This window comes from Chaetura pelagica, unplaced genomic scaffold (assembly GCF_000747805.2).
Source record: "Chaetura pelagica isolate M959 unplaced genomic scaffold, ChaPel_1.0 scaffold124, whole genome shotgun sequence".
Classification (NCBI taxonomy): Eukaryota; Metazoa; Chordata; class Aves; order Apodiformes; family Apodidae; genus Chaetura; species Chaetura pelagica.
This window is the reverse complement of record NW_009952891.1, coordinates 3150775-3164408: the sequence shown is the minus strand read 5'-3', so window position 1 is coordinate 3164408 and position 13634 is coordinate 3150775. Positions and strand designations below refer to the sequence as shown.

At 44.1% G+C, this 13634-nt stretch overlaps 1 protein-coding gene across 1 annotated transcript in view; it reads right to left on the bottom strand.

Annotated features, from left to right (window-relative positions):
* Positions 1–13634, bottom strand: part of LOC104386861 (chromosome unknown open reading frame, human C16orf72) — a 42015-nt gene that overhangs the window by 23817 nt on the left and 4564 nt on the right. The gene's annotated exons all lie outside the window — the stretch shown is intronic.

The following is a 13634-nucleotide window of genomic DNA, read 5'->3' as shown; positions in this document are numbered from 1 at the left end:
TTCCCTACTCTTAGTGCTGCAGCTCTTCCCCATTTCATTTGCTGAGAGGTGAAGGCAGCATCAACCAAAACCAGCTTTAGGCAAAATACAGGCACTCACCAAAAGTTCCTTTCCATCCTGATTTTTCCCTCCATTTCTTCTATGTCAGCATTTACAATTGTGTACCACATACCAAACCAGATCAGATTGAAAAGAAATGTTTTTATTTTATTTTGTTTGAAAAAACCCTCTAATTTTATTCAAATTGGTTCCCTGAGCTGGCTTGTTGGCCTCATGTGATGTGGAGATGGTGAGACATATTCCGGGGACAGAGCAGACTTGAATCAATACAAAGTTATCAAGCAGCAACAGATAAATATTGTGTTTTAACTCGTTCTTCTCTTCAGTAGGTGAAATACTAACTGTTTAACTCCTTCACCTTTAAAATGTTTTTTTGGGAGTAAACAGGAGAGAAGAAGATAAGGGAAGGGAGGTTTTATAGACATTGGCCCTCTCTAGGGAGAAAACACCTGCTCAGATGATGAGGAAAAATCAGAAATAATTCCAGTATGACAAATAAGGCATGCTGAAAACCCAGCTTACATTTATTCTTAATTCCCTGTGCCCACAGGAGGTGCACAGCTTTAGCAGGTTGTGTCAGCATGGGGTCTGCCAGCCCCCTGGGTCATTGCCACTGCCATACACACAGCTGTTTATCTGTATTAAAATTCCCTTGTACCAAACAGAAGGTGAGACCTCTGCTCCACGGGCAGGTGCCGGACGCCTCCACCACAGGTCCTGTGGGACCTGGAGGGGCTGCTCACACTGGGAATTTCTGGGTTCTGCCATAATGTGGAGGGTTGGGTTGATTTTCTTTGCTGGCCTAGCTCTGTCAGAGGTTTGACAAGACTGTACTTAACCACTCCTAGCAGGACAAGTTTGGTAGCTTAGTGTTCATGATGAGTAAAACCTGGCTAGAAGGTACTTGTGACGTGTTTGCAGGGGCAGCAGTTTGGTCTTGTTAGATATTTTGTAAACTAATTTAGATTTCGGGTTTTCCTATACCTTATTCCCCTATAATTGGCACAGAGAGGCAACAGTATGATCAGATTTTTTTGTATATTTCCCTGTTTCTCATGAATTCTTACTGTTCTGTGTCTGAAGTCATGCTTTGCTGCTGTTTTTTCTTTTTTGTTTGTTTTTTTTCTCCCCACCTGAATTGTTCTACTCCACATGGCACAACATGTTCTCTATGTTTTCTACATTTTTGGGAGACTTACCATCATGTATGTCTTTTAAGAAGTGTGGTTTTATTTATCCCTGTAGTCTAAAGATCACTGTGCGAAGTCCTTACCTCTGAATCAGTGGAAACAGGTTGCAAAAATACATATGGGCTGAGAAATGTCTGAATTTCCTTTTCCAGGCAGGCTTAGGGTCTTGCTTCATGATGTGCCACCACTGGCAGCTCTGGGGTTGTTGGGAATGAGGATGATGGAGGAGAAAGTATGTCTCAGTATACAGATACTTAACTAGTGGGGGGGGAGGGGAAGATAGTTAATCTGTTCTAAATAGTAATATGTTTCACTAAACAGCCTAGATGCATCACATTGAGTTAGAGTTGGAAAGGGAAGAGATGTACTGCTGAGTTTCATTTTGAGGGCTTAATATTGCACATGCAATTTTTAGAGCTGTTTTATCTGAATTGGTGACAGTTAAATGATCCCTTTGCTTTATATTAATGTGTAGTATTTTTAATATTCAGAGATCCATAGTTTATCAACTGAAATCAAGTAATTACAGATGCCATTAGCCAAGTTATTGCGCTGATCAGGGTGTATTTCAGTTGATAATCATTTAATGAAATTAGCACTTCATTTCTGGAGCCCTTTTCTCTGCACAGAAATTAAAATGAATAAAAGGGCTACTCGTAACTCCCTTCAATGAGAAACTCCAGCCTTGATTAACAGGATCTGAATATCCAAACATTTAGAATCTGTTTTCCTAAATTTCTACCCCCAGTGGGATTCATGAGAGGACATGCAATTAAAAAATGAACAGAAACTCCACATCTACACAAGCCATGTGTGGGAGGGGAGGTGGGAGCAGTGCTGCCTCCTCCTTTGGCTGCCCCGTGGGAGCAGGGAACAGGCTGAGCACTTATCTTCATTAGACCTTTGGATGCCAGGCATGGCCAGACAAGTAGCAGGTGAAAAGGAGAATGTCTCTGCCTGCAAGAACTTCCTCTCCACCCTTGAAGCTTGTCTGTGAAAAAGATTGGTCATCAGAATGGTCAGGCAGATAGTATATAAAAAATGTTGGGAGAAAACCACAAAGGGAAAGGAGGAAATGGATGCCAGAGTGGCTGTTGGTGTTCCTCTCTGGTGTCTCGAGTGTGGACAGAAGGCTCAAGTTGAGATATGATGGTGGTTGCCCCTCACAATAACCTTTGTTCTTTAAAATTCAATGTCTTTTCTAGAACTGGTGTAAGTTGTAAACTCCATAAAGTAAAGCCAATGGCAGCAGGGATTTGTGCTGCACTGCATTTGAACCAACTTTAAACTCGTATTATATTTCTCAAATAGCTTTGGAAACAATGGTATGAATTAGATGCAAGCCAGGCAGCTGCTGAGAAGTTGAATGTCTTTAGATGTTCCCTCCAGAAGCTGCTGAGGCAGCTTGAGATGTTGTCTCTCACCTTACTCAATTCCCCCTTCTCTGAGTGTTCCTCTCCTTCATCCGTGCACACCATAAAAAAGGCCAAGTGTTGAATTTATGTGGCCAAGAATCTCATTGTGAATACAAGAGAACTGAAATCAAAGGATTAAATAAACTAATGGATCCATTACCAGCCCTGCAGAGGTCTGGACACTTCTGTCTTAGGAATTCCTTAAGGTCCCACCACAAAGTCTGCCCAAGCAGGGCAAAGGAGCTGACAGCTGTCTCACCCAGGTAGGGAGCAGCTCTTCCCTGGTGGCAACCAAAAAGCAGTGGCTTACAGACTTTCTGAGCCCAAGGGTTCAGCCAGTTCACATAACAACTGTCTGTTAATTCATCCTTCTAACAGGAATAGAAAGATGGCATCAGTCATTTAATTAAAATCCAAACAGAGGAAGTTGCATATAGGAACTGGCATTAGGTAATGAGAGGGAAGATGCCAATGATTCCTATTGATCCTCAAAGTGTGACCCTGAGTGAGTCCCTGACTCTTTCTGTGCCTCAGCCTGTGATGCTGAGACATGATGAACACCTGTACTTTATCAGCAAGGATGTTGTGCAAGTTAATTAATGAGTACTTGCCAAGTGATCTGTGGCATTGGAAGGAGCGAGGCCGTGCAATGGCCAAGCCCTGCTGCAGTGGGGCTGCACATCTTGCAGGAAGCCTGTGGCAAACCACTTGCCTGCTCCCTGCCAAACAGCCCATGGGGAAATGATCTTTTTAGTGCTGGAAGGAATATCCTCTTACACTGGAGCCTAAGTGTGGATCCTCTGTATTTCTGGGCGGTTTATGCTTCCCCTGTAAAACTTGGTGGTAGAAGTTTGCTGCTGTGCACTAAGTGGATTTTCATAGTGGTGTCTTCTGACTTGTAATTTTTCTTTAAGTAGAGAAAAATCTGCCCAAGGCAGTGACTTGCATCTCAAAGGCAGAGACTTCAAGCATGTTTCCATCAGAATTGAGACCTTGCCACCAGAGGTATCATTGTCCCAGAGGAGTGCAATCCTTGCATGTATATTTAGTCCCTTGTACTCCTCACCTGTCCAGCTGGAAGGTCAGATATACAGATGTCTCTTGTCTATCACACAGTACTGAGCCCTTCTGAACAAACATGTATGACTGTGATGAAACCAGTCACTGGATCCCACTCAAGAGCCATCATCCCATATCACTTGTCACTCCCTCTGCCACCTCTGATTTCAGGGCTGATGCCTTCTCTGACTTCCTGAGCTGTGCTTTAGACAATATGTTGTAAAAAAATCAAGCCTTTAATTTTTTCGGAGGGCAAATGTGTGCCATGGGCAGTTTGCAATCTACCTGGTGGTCTCAGTGATTGGGTTCCCAGGAAGTGCCAACTCCCCACCACTCGTTCTGACACTCAGGTGAATTTGAGGGGCTTTGCAGCTGGTGGAGCCGGGACTTGGAGGAAAACTTGGCAGATATGAAAGACTCCAGACTACACAAGGACTTGGGCTAACCTGAGCCCTGTTTCTTCCAGACACAAGAGCAGCAGTTCCCAGCTTGTGCTAGATCAAAACCTGTGTTCAGACACATGCTCTGGAACGACCCAGCTGGAAGCTGCTTGCTGTGCTGTAAGACATTTCCAGGTGTGTACAGGTTCTGCAGGATGAGCTCCTGTGTGGTTTGTGCATGTGTCTTTGTGACCAAGAAGTCCTGGACTGGGATGTGGGAGCCCCAGGACAGGACGCACTGAGCATCCTCAGTCACATGGGCTCCCATGTACTTTGGGAGTTAGTAAAGGCCAGAAAGTCAGTTAGCTGGGGAAAACAGGCACTTAAACAGGCACAGCTCTTAATATCTTCCAAGAAGAAAGAAATCTGGGAAAGCACTTCAGATTTATTCTTTCAGAATGCAGATCTCATTTTTTAGGCCAGCTGAACAAAATTACTGTCTAGAGATCTCCAGAAAGAGGAACAAAAGTAAACTGTAAATAATCAGCTCTTGATTTCAGGTTTTAATAAATTATGAGCTCTGGGAGAAGTGTCTTTTCTTTCAAATATCAAATGACTTGATTCATTTTATAATTTGGTTATACAGTGCTTGCCACCTCCTCTCTGGATGCAATACAGCAGTCTCTGGCAACGCTTTAGATGACACATCCCAAAGGAAATTGGGTCCAAAGGCCTAATGAGGAACAACCACTCCCCCCTGAAAGCTGAAGTCTCTGTGCCTCTATCTGTGTCTACATCTCTAAATAAAATCTCCTACACAGACCTCTTGTCTGATATGAGCCACAATGTTTAAAGATTACCTGACCTATGGAAAAATCACTGAGTGCTCCCCAGGGCAGGAAGATGGGCTGAGGCCCACCCCATCTCACTGTCTTTGAGTGAAAATCTGGAGGTACAAACAGCTTCTGCTTTCGGGGAGGTTATGGCAAAGCCAAAGCAGACTTAGGTTGGTGTGGATTTTTGATGTTGCCCTTGGCTGATGTTTACCAAGAAACACCCATGGCCGCTCAGTGCAGTTGGTTGGCACCACCTCAGCATGCCTGGTTTGATTAGCAACAGAATAGCTGTGATGTGTGGCTGGCTCAGAGCATGCTCCTGAGCACACTGGTAGAATAAACAATAAAGAATTATTCCACCAGCTTAGAAACTGCTGATTGCTTTTCAATCTTCAGAGGCAGTTTTCTGGATGGGTAGAAACGTGCGAGAGAGGAGCCCTCTCTGGGTGCTGGAGCAACTCTGGCTGCTTAGTGGGAACTGAAGGAAGGAATCCCAGCTCTTGCACACACAAGCAAAGGAAAGAAAATTCTGCTGCTCATGTATGTGCTTGTGTTGTGAAGCTGAATTACAGGGGGCTGGGCACACACAAATTCCCCTTGGTTGTTAATGAAGCAGTTGTGTGGCTCACAGTGCACCAGTTTGCGGCAGGGGTGGTGGCAGGGGCTGGCAGCTGGCTCCAGAGTGCTCTGTGGAGTGTTAACTCCATTATAAACTCTGCCTTTCCTGCTATGGTCATAAAAGGTGCAATTTGCTAGGCTAGATGTGAAATACATTATGTGCTTGGGCGAAACTCCTAGATACCAGCACATAGTTATTATTTTAAGTGTTCTGAAACTGGAAGAGCTGTGCTCAGTGATTTACATGAAAAGCAAAAAGCCCTGAAGCAAAGTGACCATTCAAACAACTGCTAAAGTGCCTGAATTAAAAGAGGTGTGCATTATGGAGGAAGAACAATGTCCTTCCACCTGGCTCGCTGGGATCTGCAGCAGCAGGGCAGCTGGGGCTGCTTTGGTTGAATAAACTCTTGTTTGAGTGTGAGCAGTTAGTGGGTGCTGTCTTTCTGCCAGGTTCCCAAAGTCTAGAACATGGGAAGGAGCATTAAGAGTTGGCTATTTTCTTAACCAACTGTACCTTAAATCCCTTTTCAGACTTCCAGTTTCAGTAAAGGGATAAGATCAGTCTTCTATTGGAAGGCCTCAAAGCGTATTTCCAGGAGTAACATTTATTTTACAGATGTTAACTGCACTATGGGTACTTTACATGAGCTTCCCCTGCTCACATATCTGGTGCAGTCCTAGAAAGAGACACAGTGTTCAGCTTCTACCCAGTACCATGCTGGGTAACACTTCTGAAGCAGTGGTGTTGCACCATGCAGCAATGGTTTCACACAATAACCTTGGTTTAATAACGGAGAACTGAGTCCAGCCTTAAACCACACTCTCTCCCTATTCATTTCCTGGGAAGAGCAGATCCTTCAGGGGGAAAAGCCACATAGTAAAACAAGCAGATCTTACCCTGCAGCATGTCACAACATGAGAGACGTTTTGTGGGGAAGATAAAAATACTGGTGGGGTGAAGAACAGAGCCATAGCAGCTCCTTTCCTCCAGAGCCACCTTCACAGCTTACAGTCTCCAACCTACATTAAGCTTCTCTTACTTTGAGAAAATTGTTTTAATTCATTATTTTCCCAAATATTCACAGTCTCAGGCTGGGAATATTTAACAGCACCAGGCACAAAGCTCTATAACTGAGTTATTTTTCCTTTTTGCTCCAAAGGCACATGGTGGGCACATGTGTGAGCCATCAGGCTGCGTGCCCACCATTCTTCCCCAGCCCAAGGCTGTCCGGCTGGGCTGCCAGGAGGGCAGGGCAGCAGCTGAACGAGTCCCACACGGCTCACACACAGCTCTTACTGCCTTTTCTCCTCCCAATAGCCACACTAGCAGAAGACTTGACTGAGCTAATACAGGAGATGAACTTCATCTTGTACTTTTGTCAGCAAATTTAGTTAGCAAAGGCGCTTCCTGCAGCCAGAGGTGCCTCCAGGAATTGTGCTTCACCCACTGCTGTAGCTGTGACACAGGGGTTTGCTCAGGAGATCCCAGAGCAATGCCATCTCTACCTGTGCCTTGAGGAGCTTTGTTCAGCAGCTGTGGAAGAGTGATTCTCACATACAATGAGATGCCAGCAGTGTATTCTGCACTGCTGGTTCCCACTTTCAAGAAGTTGGCTTAATCTGTGCTCTGGTCTTCTTCATTGAAAGGGGAAATCTTGCTTTCAAGATTGCTGCTTTCTTTATATGCCATGTACAAAACATCTTCCTAATTCATGCACTTAGTAATGCATAAATTTCCCTATTTTCCCCAAGATTTTTTATAAAATATTTGAAATGTTGCATTTCTTAAAAGTGTTGTATGTTAAGATTTCTAATTGCAAGACTTAAAATTTTATATTGGAAAAAAAAAAAAAAGCCCTAGTAGAGAAACATAATTTTCATAGCCTGTGCATCTGTAAGGTTTTTGTTAACCCCCTGAACACAGGATTAAAAATAAAATCTATGTTGCAATAATTTACAGGGCTTTTCTTGTTGATTCAAAATCTTACTGGAAACTTTACAAAGATCTTGAGAAACCTGTGGCCACAGCCATGGGTGAGAAGGTGGTTGCTAGAACAGAGAATAAGCTTAAGCCCAAGTATGACAGACCTAAAAATGGGACATATTCGCTGCCACTTATGGTGGCAGCTGGATTCTCTTAGCTCCATCTGGGGTTTAAGAAACCTTTTGACAGCCTCTGGGGCTCTGCAGAAGACCTAGAATTAACAATAACGAAAAAAATAAAAATAAAAATTGAGCATCTAAGCTTCAGAAGAAGGTTTAGATCTGCTTGTTGTCCTTGTGGTGACTAGCAGAGCTAAACTCTGGGAAAAGGGGCATTTAGACTTTATGCCAGTTCCATATACACTGTGCTGCAGCCAGTATTCAACTCTCAGGATCACACGGTGCAGCAGTTTTTCAGCACATGTGCAGGGTTCTGGAAAAGCACCTTTATTTTCATGCCTTTCCATCCAGCCATCGTATCAGTGCTGCTTTGCAAAATCCAAGGAAAGGGAGACTCTCTCGGGCACTCGGGAGCAGGCAGCTGTGGCAGCACCGTAGGCACAGCTGGGACACAGCTGGAAGGGCACAGCTGGAAGGGCACGGCTGGCTCCTCTCCTGGCCCTGGCCCCACCTGCCTGCCTGGGACAGCAGCCTTCAGAGTATTTTATCTACCCCCTATGAATTTAGTTGCTTATGGTTCCTTGGCTTCTCTCTGTTTATGTTACTTGCAATCTTGTGGGAAAATTCCCATCTGGGGTATTAGGGATGTGCAATCCTCAAACTTACCTGGTGGTCCTTATCCACGCACACTTACCCAGCCTCTGTGTGTTGCTTTTAAAAACTTCCCTTGTTCTCTCCCGGTTGTCACCGAAATTTACTTTAACAGTTTCTAAGCCAGCTCTGGTTCTGCTGGCCCAGGAGAAACTTGCCCCGGGACTCACCCAGCCCTGCAAGCCTGGCCGGGGAGAGGAGGGAAATACCAGGGGAGCCTCCGGGCTCGCACCTGGGAGGCAGCCTGCTGCCTGCTGCTGCCTGCTGCTGCCCTTTCCTGCCTCCTGCTGCCTGCTCCTGCTCTCTCCTGTCTGCTCCTGCCCTCTCCTGCCTCCTGCTGCCTGCTCCTGCCCTCTCTTGCCTGCTCCTCCCCGCTCCTGCAGCTGCCTGGGTGTTGAAAGCAGGCACTGGAGCTGGGACTCCAGGGTTTCCCTGGATTACAAGGAACATGTGCAGACAGAGGGTATCCCTTGAGTCAAACGCTGCATGTGGGAAGAGTTTTTCTCTGGTGATACTGAAATGATTTCGTGTACCTTTAGGCTAAGACAGATATCCTGATTGCTTTAGCTCAATCCCCACCCCTACAGAAGAAGGGTGGTCATGCTTCCCTACAGCCTTTCACATACTGATCTTTCAGGGGGGGTTATTATGTTAAAAATCGACCCCAAGTACATTCAGAAATCCCAACAAAGAACATCTCTCACCTGAAGCCGTCAGGCACTGCCCTCCCTCCAGTCCCTGCTCACCAACTGGTTCAGGCAGGTGTTGCTCCTGCAGCTCTCACTGGATGTGCAGCATGGAAACTCCAGTGCCAGGGATCCATCAGACCACAGGTAAGACACCAGATCTTGGACAGCGGACAAAAGAGGGAAGAAAAGCCAGATACAGGAAAGCCCCTGGTTTCTTGGTCATGTTATTTTATATAACTTCACATAACTGTTGCTGCAGGAACACTATGCAGGGTACACTCATGGTTTGGCTTTATGGTCTCCTCCAGGTAGTAAAATGTAGCAAAGTATTTAGTATTATGATCAAGTGAAACTCAAGTAAAAATCCTTTTTAACTTTTCTGTATTTAAATAGTTTATAAATTTTACATGCTAGATGTTTATACTGGGGCAAGTGCTTTTTATCTTTAAACAACAGATCAGACTTCAGATGTGTCTGAACAACACAGTTTCTATAAAGCAGACAAATTATTCAGACAAACTGTATTTAATACAGGTTCCCAACTCATCTCCTGATGCAGAACCAGTGAATAATAAATACAGCACATGTTGATAGCATTTAATAAAGAAATGTATAATTTATTAAAAAGAAAAATATAATTATAATAATAAACAGTATAAACAAATAACCCTATAAATAACAGTATCTATAACTATCTATAAATAATAAGTATATTTAATAATTTAATAATAATAAACAACAGCATAAATAACCTTATAAGTAACAGTATAAATAGCAGAATATATAACAGTATCTGTAAATAACAGTATCTTTAGAGAGAAAGGTTTGTCAGGTCCCATGGTCAAGATCAGTAAGGTCAGGTTTGATGGTGAAATGTTGGTGGGTTTGATGGTGGGTTAGGTTTTAGCCTTGAGGGCTTGCATCAGTCATCTCCACATCTGAGAGACAAAAGAGAGCATTGTCAGTCCCTGTCCTGACATTCACCATAAAACTATGTCTTGGTGGTTTGATTTCTGAAAGACAAGTCTGAAACCTGCCTGCAGCTCCTCCTGCTCTGAGGCTGCACGTTGTCACCAGTCATGTTGGTCCTTATTAATTTATTTCAAGTAAGTTGAATTCTGGTGAAAAGGCAGAACCTAACAATTCCTTCTCAGATGTCCCTAGTCTGTTCCTGGTTTGTGGGAGAGGTTCAGTTCTCTAAGAACAAACTGCCAAAGTGGTCTTTGTGGGATTAGATTCCATCCTTCCTGAAATCCTACTCGTGACCCGTTGTTTTTTAAAAAAGATTGACCTTTCACAAGATGAAGCTAATTAACTTCCATGGACTTCTTGACATACTGAAATTCTCCAGGCTTCTCAAAACTGCTTTTCACAGCTCTCACATCCCACTTGTGCTGCCAGGGGTGTACCCAGGCGGGGCGCTGCCTTTCTGTGGATCAATGAACATCTCGTTCACCTGCACAGCCCCGTGATCTTCGTGCCCCTGACTTGTGTCATGAGATGCCAGACATTGACTTTCTTCCTGAACTTTTGACTGGATTTTTAAACAACGAGTTTGCCCTCTGCTGGCTGGAGAAGATTCCAGCAGATGCGCTTTCTTCCCTTCAACTCCTGGTGATCTCCTGGAACAGAGACACCTTTGCTGCCATAAGGATAAGCTCTGCCGTGATCCCCAGCCACACTGTGCTATATAACTCACTTGGAAACAATTAAAAAAGGCTGACATGAGGACACCAAGAAAGGATTTAGTAAAAAAAATGCTGGTTATGCTGAAATCCTTGCTTACTCGTAATCCTCTTGATGTTTCGCTTTGGATTTCTTTCTCCTCTTAACCTTCTTCACCTCTTTTTCCATTCCTTGGTCATCTGTTTTTCTTTTCCATCTTACTGCTTCCTTCTCCCTGTGTGTCCCTTGCTGGTTTTTTGTTTTGCTTTTTCCTTTCCACAACACGAGGACTTCCCTGCTGTGCCAGCTCCTGAGTGTTCAGAGGAGCCTGGAGGTCCAGGGACACTGCACAAAAGAAAAAGACGTTTTTCACTTGAAAAAGTCCATCTAGAAAATGAAGGTTAGAGACTAAAATCCCTGTAAGTTCCATAGACAGCATCTGTGGTGTGCTTTGGCACCAATAAGGAGAACAAACAGACCTGTCAGCCTATCAGTGGATCTGTATTTAAGTACAGGAAACACGAAGTATGATAGGATCACTGTTGGTGTGGATACAAGTTTTCTTTTCTCAGCTTAAACCCAACGTACATGTGGAGACCATTTACATGGCTTCCACTGAAGAACAAAGCCTAATCCATTCCCATCCACCACCAAGCTCTTTGTTTTAACACAGTAGATGTTTTTAAGTAAAATTAGTTATTTTAAGAAAGCTCTGTGATTCTTTACACATTGCAACTCATATTCACAAAATAGTTTACCTTTATATCCAAAGATATATCAAAGAATGGCTCATACATGTCTGAGACAGCTGTGCAGTTGGTGCACTCCACTGGAATCAAAATACAAATGATTAACATTATGTGAAGGAGATTAACAGCAGATTTCAATTACTAATCCATATTCTCTGGTCAAACTACAAATTCCTTTACTACAGACAGACAAAAAACCCACAGGACCATTCAAGAACAGTAAGAATTTGAAAAAGTACCTCAGGATCTCAGATAGCCTCCAAACACTTGATGGATAAACATGGTGGCATGTGAGGATCTGTCCAGTCTGGAAAGAAATCATAAACAATCCTCAGAAGATTTAAGGCCCAGAGTTAACTCTTCAAACAGTTTTTCTTTTTATGAAAACATGGAATTTCATTTGATGATAGTAAACGAATAAGTAGGAGGGGCTAAAGAACATATAGAAGTTAATTTGTTCATGCTTACTCAGTGTTTCCATTTAAGCAAGCCTTCTGCAAAGTGTCAATGATAAAACTTAACAACTCTTGTGTATCCTCCTGATGGTCCAAATAGAAATTTCCTCCCATTCCTAACAAATAATATGAAAAGGAAAGAAATACAAATTGATCTAAAATGAAAGAAAACTTGTTTTCCTAAAATCTTTCTTCTTTAAAGTAGCAAAGTAATTTGCTTTTCATCGAACAATTCTTCAGAAAATTTAGAAATATCAGCCTTCAAAACTAACTGAAATCACTTATTCTCAAGGTCACTGATAACATGGGTAGATTGGATGGGAGCATTTGACAAAGAGAGGACCTGAGTAACGTGACTTTCCATCACACATCATGCAGAAGGTGTTTGCAGCACCTGAGGAGCGAAAGGAGAGAGCACCCCAGTCTAGTAAAATATATATTGCTACACAAATATCTCTAAGTGACAGGTACAATAACAGGCTAGAAAGTACACAGGTGCCTCTGTAAAAATACACACCTATAGATACGAAAAGGGCCTCCTAGGCTGAAATAAATTCCAGTATAAAAATGGAATTCCAATAATACAAATTCAAGGGCTAAAGGTTTTTGATCTCCAGGTGATGCCCAGCCCAAATCTGCAGTGTGAAATGTCCTGGGTTTTATCATAGTGTTCCTTAACTATAACAGAGGGGAAGGTTCTGGTTAACATAAGAATGCCAAGAAGCATTCCAGAAAGAAAAGGAGAAATCCTGTCCCTGACTTGCAAAGAAATAAATAACTCGAAGAACTAAAGAGCTGGTAAGAACCTTGAAAAGACAAACAACAAAAACCAAACATAAAACCCAAAACTAAACAGACAAAGCAGAATCTTCCACCAAAACTGTATCAATATTACTCAACTTCTGCAGAGCTGGTGATGACATTCCTTACACTTTCATGGGAATTGCATCCATTACTTATAAAGAACTTTTTTAATCATTTTTTTCCTGGCAGCTCAGGAAGATTTTTCACAAGATCCCGTTCCCGAGGCTGTTTGTCAAGGGGTGGCGATTTTGCATTTACTCGTTACAAAACAAACATATCTCAGGAGGAAGAATGAGGAACAGAAAACGACTCCAGCACAGGTACGAAGATCAGGCACGTTTCCATCTCTCAGCTCCAAACTACACTCCCACACCAGCGCTCCCGAGAGCCAAAGAAATAAAGCCCATGAGGAAACAGCTCAAACACACGCGCGCCCCGCGCTAGTTTTCCTGTCGTTAAAACATAATCCGGCCCACAGCCGGGAAAGGCGAAATGAATGAATTCTCCCTTCCCCCTGAGCGGGGAGCAGTCCCACAGGGGAGGTGCAGGGTCACCCTTCGCCCCCTGCCCGCGGAGTTTCCCCCGGCGGCTCCTGCCCGGGAGTACCCAGGACATGAACCTCCTGCCTCGCCACCGCCGTCTGAATACCCTGTTTGACATAAAGCCGCTTGGCTCCGGTGCCCGTTTACTGTCGGTGCTACGCTTGAAGCACCAACTCGGCCAGCCCTGCTCTGCCGTTCTGGCTCCTGACAAGGGCTGGACACCCAAAGCCGGCTGCAGGGACGGGCACAGCGCCCGCACGGCACAGCCCGCGCTCGGCAGCGCCAGGAGCCCAAACCCCCACAAACCAAAACGACCCCGAGGCGCAGGCGAGAGGGGCCGGGAAGCAGCTCTGAGGGAGCCCCCGCCTCGCCTCGACCTTCTCCCTCCGACTCACAGAGTCACGGTAGGCGGGATGGA